Raw genomic sequence first — 6275 nt, 5'->3', positions numbered from 1 at the left:
GCTTTGCTCTCTGTTTCTGTCTGTTAGAAAAGGGTACATGGCCTTGGAAGCAGAAAGGGAGGAATCTTACTGGTGAGGAAGATGACTTCCTCAGGTGTGGAGTAAAACCTCCATCAGCAGAAACTTCTCAATATATATGGAACAAATCTGCTAGAAACAGGGTTTGACCTGCTTTAAGGCAGGACAAAGCACCAGACCTCCTTGTGAGGGCCACTGGAGCGCAGTTTTCCTCTCATTAGCAGCACTACCACAGCCACTGACCCCTGTCGTGGTGCCATTTTCTAGTGTAGTGTCTGGAAGAAGGCAACATCTCAACACAGGGATTTGGATATGGTGCCTGCATTTTTCCCCTCTCTGTCCTTTTCCAGGCTTTGGGAACAAATCTTAAATGCTCATCAAGCTTCAAGACAACAAATTAAGTAGGTCACGTCATAACTTTGCCAGCCTATTTATTTTAAAAGAGTAAACCAGTGATGAATTCCATACAGCCTGTGTCTTTCAGTAAAGGCACCATCTCCTCTCCAACTCAATTTACAATGTTAGAAGGTCGATATTTTCATGGCACTTCTCTTCGACTTAAAAGGAGATTTTTATGAAGACACTTCAGTCACTTTCTTTCTTCTATGTTTTTTCTAAATAAATTAGGAAGGTTTTTTGTGTTCAAAGGCAGTGCTTATGTTCTGGTTGGAAACTTCTTTTTCTTTTTTTTTTCCCCTTGCTGAGGATTTCAGCTGGATCAGCTTCCTGAATTGAATTGCTGAATTAACACCAGGGCGAACGCAGAGGCTGGCAGGAGAAAGGCAGTGAGCACATCTGGCTGGAGGCAGGGGGTAAGGAAAAGAGACAGTCAGAGTGAGGAGAACAAAGGGAATCCAACCCCTGGTCGCTCTCCTTAGGGTCTACCTACCCCACCAAAGGCACTCACAGCCGTGGGGTGGAAACTCATGAGCGATGGCAACATAAAGGCACAGCTGTCCCTGGAGCCGATTTTAAACTGTAGCCTTTGTTTTCCTTCCAGATCCTGTGGGGATACGAGCAGGTTCCTCTCTGAGGTCAAGACATCTCTGCCACAGCAGCAGCAGCAGCAGCACCTGCAGGTGTTTGCTCCCCCTTTCCTCTCCCCTGGTGCTGCTCCGTGGACATCCTTGTTTTTCCCAAGCATGAGCCAGCCGATCAGGGCCGGTGCAGAGGAGAGGCAGGATCCCGTGCTGGCGAGTGGCCGCCTGTCCTGCTGCAGCTCCCCTGGTCGGGCAGGTGTTTAATCCCAGTGAAGGTTTTGGAGTCTGCTGAGCAGAAGGGTCAGGAAAACGCTGCCCAGCTGGAGCCAGGACATGCTGCAGCCCTTGCTTCCGTACGCTCCGCATCCCGCTGTCAGAGCTGTCTGCAGGCTGCGCGCCGCGAAGGTGTCCTGTGCCAGGAGCTTCTATTGGGGGAGCTTTAGGGACACTCACCCTTCTTCTCTTCCCTTTCCCATTTCCCAACTTATCTTTTAAAAGGGGGCTCAGGGGACAGACTGTCTGCCTGAGCCCTGTCTGGCACCAGGTGGGTAGTGATGGATGAGGATATGCCCCAGCCTGTCCCCATGCCCCAACCTGTGCCCATCCAAAGACCGTTGCCAGACCCCAGCAATCCCCCATGAGGGCAGTGCATGTCCTGTGTGCTTTCATCATTTGTGTGCTTACACAACTGGCTTTGTGACTCACCCTTCTGGCTTCTGCAGTTGCGTTTAATGAACTGAAGGCTGAGGTTTCGCCCCACAGAGAACAAAGCCCTCCTGGATGCAGGAGCTGTATCATCCATGAGCAGCACATTCCCGAGAGCTGCTGAGAGCAAATGCCTGCACCGGCTGTGTCCACCCCATTCCCTGCTCTTTGAGGCACAGAGGATTTGTCTGTGTGCTGCTCTGAGGTGTGGACAGTGTTTAATATGGGCACAGGCTTTTTTCTGCCTCACACAACCTGGTGGCTGCTCAGTTTCTGTCTAAACTAGTGGTGGATATAAGACACAATCACTGAAATCTTAGGAAATACCAGCATTAAAACCACTTATGTTTCAGTGATCTTCCATAGTAGTGCTTAAGCCTCAAGAAGTAAGATGGATACCTATAGGAAAAGAGATTTACAGTCATGTCCCAGTTTTGCCACAGCCCTTCCTCTCTGACTTTACCCAGGTTAATTCTCTTGATACCATGAGTTTCCCAAAAAATCATGAGGATAATATTAATTTTCATGATTTAAAACTGCAGGGAAATTAGGTAGTGAATATTTGTTGAGCTGAGATCTCCAACAAGGACTACAGAGGTTTTGCAATGTGGCATAGAAATGTTCTGAGTATGGAGATCATTGCAAACCCTGCTGCCCAAGCCTTCCTGTCCCACCCAAGGGCGTGCAGGGCCTGACTGTGGCTCATAAGAAACATCAATAGATCATTGATTTTGGGTTTAACATAAAGAGAAAGGCTGTGCTAGTGGAAAGGCCCCAGCTCCATTTTGTCTGGAAATCCTGCCCGTGCTGGAGGGTGTGATTTGGTGAGCTTGGTTGTATTCCGTCAAAGGTTGGACTTATGGTCTTAGAGGTCTTTTCCAACCTTAATGATTCTAGGATTCTATGAATGCTCTCAGGAAGGGCTTTGCTCTACGGGTATAGTTAAGCTATAGCAGCTTGTAGCCTCCTAAAGCCCTTTGGTGAGTGCCAGTACCCTGATGGATTTGAATTACTGGTGCCTATGGCTGTAGGCAAGTTCCTCTGCATTGAAGCATTAAAAGCTTCACCCATATGTATTGGTGTGGGATCCCCAAAAACCAGCAGAGCCTTCCTGTCTGCTCAGGCTTTGAGCTCTTTTTCTACAGCGCTGGTTACAACTGGCTTTTGCAGTGGGGCTGCTTGTCCTTGGGAACTGAAGTGGGACCCTCAAATGGTCCCAGTTAGCTATGGTCTGGTTAGCGGTGGTGCCAGGAGAGCTGATGCTGTTTCATTCCCAGGGAGAATATGGAGTACTGCAAAATGTGCAATGTTCCTTTGGCCTTTTCCTGGGCTTTCCCTCCCTCAATGAACCCATCTCACCTTTCTTTCTGAATTTTTTTCATTACCAGGGCATAATGCAGTGTGGACATGCAGGTTAGGAGCTCTAGCTCCAGGCGAAGGGGACTTGTGGGTTGACAGCAGACATCTGCCCAAGGAGGGCACAGGACCAGATATTGCTTTGGTTTTGTTATAGGGCTCCTCTGTGACCACCAACAGCTCTGGAAACTGCCCTCTGTTTCCAGTTCATTGCTTCCTAAACCATTTGCTTTGCAAAACTATTGCAGAGTTTGATTCACAAAAGTGCTCTGAGGCCTTGGGTGTGAAATATTATGACAAAAGAAGGCATTCCAGCTCTTTATTGCATCGCACATTTTAAATCATGGAAAATTGGACTAAAATACAGTAAATTTAGCATAAAAAGGACTGCTTTCCAATTGCCTGTCAGGATCCCTTCAGCCTCATAACTGTTTTCGTGTGAAGAAATGAGTGTAATGCCTGTTGATAGTTGTTTGTTCCCTTGTTGTCTGGAAGTTGCTGGAAGCAATTTACAAGTTACTCTTGCTTAACGTCTAGGAAGAGAAGAGGATGGAAAAATGTTTACTTGTTTCTTCTTGGTAAAGAGTTGATTCCCGAAACAACAGGCTGGGGTGATTTGAGACTTGCCATTGGCTTTGGAGGGTGAAGGCTCTGGCCCTTTGTGTCCCCACCGCTTGGCATGGGAGGCAATGAGCAGAAATGTGAGTGTCAGGCCCAAGTTCCCATTGTTGCCTTTGTGTTTGTGCCATTCCCATTAAGGAGAAGGTTATTGTGGAGAGAGATGTTATCTGAAGGACGGGATCATTTACTATTTGATACCACAAAATCTCTGTGTTGGCACAGAGATTTTTCCCTCCAGTGTGTGGTACAGTCACACTCATCCCACCCGCTCTCACTCTGGCTGTGCCACTGTCCCTTTACTGCCAAACCCAGCATTTTGCTCACCTTGTGCAAATCTGAAGACAACATTTTCAAACATTTTTATCAACCGGGGTTTGGTTTTGCATGTTATCTTTGCATGTGCATGTCTCTTCATTGGCTGACCAGGTTGGATGGGGCCAACCTGGTCTGGGGGTGCCATCCCTGCCCATGGCAGGGGGATTGGAATTAGATCATCTCTAAAGTCCTTTCCAACCCAAACCATCTTATGACTCTATGACTGAGGAATGGCATTTGGAGCTGCAGCTCAATGACAGAGTTTCTGAGGGCTTTTTAAACCACATGCTCCCTTCACAACCTGCCCAGGGATGACAACTAATACTGTGGGGAAGATGTGATCATCTCCCGGGGACTGCACAGCTCCCACAGCACTGAAAGCATCACAATTTGTTCTTTTTGACTTCCTGCAGACGGTCTAATTATACGAAAAAAGCATCGCCCTCCATTTGGTCAGAAGATGTATTCTGAGCTAAGTTTACCTAATGCTTTCCTGATTTGTGTGGTTTTTGCTCTTTTTTTCTCCCCCCTTAAGCTGGACAACAATGTGATCTTAGTCCAGCAATCAAACATGAAAGAGAGCCCATATGTATAAAGTACCCTCCTCATGCTGGAACTTATCCAAAACAGACAAATTGTCTTCATACAGGAGGTCTGGATTTGCCTCTTTCCAATTAAAAAAAAATGAAAAATCCGGCATGAGAAGTGTCTTGGGATAAATCAGGGCAATGCAGTGCCCATTGTCAGTGGTACTGAGCTGTGCTGCCAGACCTGAGAGCTCAGGGATGAAGTGAAACCATTGCCACGTGCAACTGTGTTTGTGCAAAGCTGACGCAGGGAAGTTTAGCGGTAGGAGGGGGGCTGTCACTTGTCCCCTGTGCCCCAGGGTGAGCACCAAACATATTGGATTAACGTCTCTCAGAGAAGGCTTTCAAACCTTTTCACTGAAGTCCACACTCGGCTTGACCTGAAAATCTCGGCCAGTGGGTAGGAAGGCTGGGAGTGTTGGCACAAAGAAGGGCCTGGCAGCTCTTGGCAGTTTTGGGGGTGCAGTGATGTGGTGGATGTTATTGAGCTGTTGGGGAGTGATAGTGCTACTGCTACCCTTCTATGTTTTTGCTGCCAGACAATGAACCTCTCAAGGCCAGGCTGGATGAAGCTCTGAGCAGCCTGTTCTGATGGAAGGTGTCCGTGCCCATGGGATGGTGTGTGGAACTGGATGATCTTTAAGGTCCCTTCCAACCCAAACCATTCTATGACTCTATGGTTTCTGTGACATCTATGATTCTATGACTCCCTGGAAGGCTCTGGCCTTGAAGAGGTTGGAGAGCAGCTGTGCACCTGCTGAACGTGATGGAAAACTTTGCAGAAGGCAAATCTGTGGGAGAAACACATGGATATTCTCGGGAGGAAAAATCTCACTGTCTCTATCAAATTTGCTGTTCCCTATTCAAGCTCTGTTTAAACATGCTTTGGCAGCTCACAGTAGAACTACCAGGTGGAGTAGATAGTCCTGTGGGACTCCCTGGCCTTGCAGATCTCCTCTTCTAAAGCCAGAGTTATCTGGTCTCACCTCCTTTCTAAGGTTTGTTTGCAGACCAAACAGCCCCCAACAGTGACTTAGACTTCAAAGCTGGGCTCTCTTTCCATGTGGCCCTCTGGTGTGGGTGAGCCCAGCTCCCTGTGTGGCTGCCTCGGTGCCGTTTCCATCCCAGGGCTGAGATTTGGATTGGCAGTGCTGGATCTTGCATATATTTGGCTCTTAAAGTATGTAGCTCCTGGGGCTTCCCACCTTCCTGCTCCCCATCAGCACTGGTGACCCTCAGAGATGGAGCAAGCTGCTGCTTTCCCTTTGGCTCAGGGACTGGGGACAGTCCCTCTCTCTAAAAACAACTCTGCATTTCCAACCAGGCCACCCAACCCCACAGGGATGGATGCGGTTGTGTTTGAGGCTGAGTCAGCTTCCCCCCCCCCATCTCCAGCCTCTGCAACCCTGGTGGCTTCGTGCCTCCTGTCTGTGTGCTAGGAAGGTGAGACCAGGTCTCCCTTTCCTTGTGGGAAGAGAATCCCAAGCCAATGCTCCGTTGTGCCATCGGTGGTGCTGGGAGGGGGCAAAACCACTGTCCTGGGTGGTTGATTTGGGGGTGAGGGGAAGGGGGTTGACCATTTGAGCAAAAGCCACACTAAATTACAGGAGTGCTGGCGGCTGTGCCACTATGGGCAAGGGCAAAACATAGTTATTTGTCAAGGTTAACCACTGCCATCGGCCTCTAGCGGGCA

The 6275-nt window shown here is 48.5% G+C and overlaps 1 long non-coding RNA gene across 1 annotated transcript; it reads right to left on the bottom strand.

The window, feature by feature from the left end:
* Positions 1-3341: 3341 nt before the first annotated feature.
* LOC114002194 lies at positions 3342-5170 on the bottom strand. Its single transcript, XR_003545792.2, has 2 exons — positions 4933-5170; positions 3342-3592 (listed from the first exon to the last, which is right to left on the bottom strand). It is a non-coding gene; the product is annotated as an uncharacterized LOC114002194 (long non-coding RNA).
* Positions 5171-6275: the final 1105 nt, after the last annotated feature.

The sequence above is a fragment of the Pipra filicauda genome, unplaced genomic scaffold (assembly GCF_003945595.2).
Source record: "Pipra filicauda isolate LSUMZ 115617 unplaced genomic scaffold, ASM394559v2 scaffold77_size3566232_pilon, whole genome shotgun sequence".
Lineage (NCBI taxonomy): Eukaryota > Metazoa > Chordata > Aves > Passeriformes > Pipridae > Pipra > Pipra filicauda.
The sequence above is the reverse complement of the archived record's forward strand: the minus strand, read 5'-3'. Positions and strand labels throughout refer to the sequence as shown.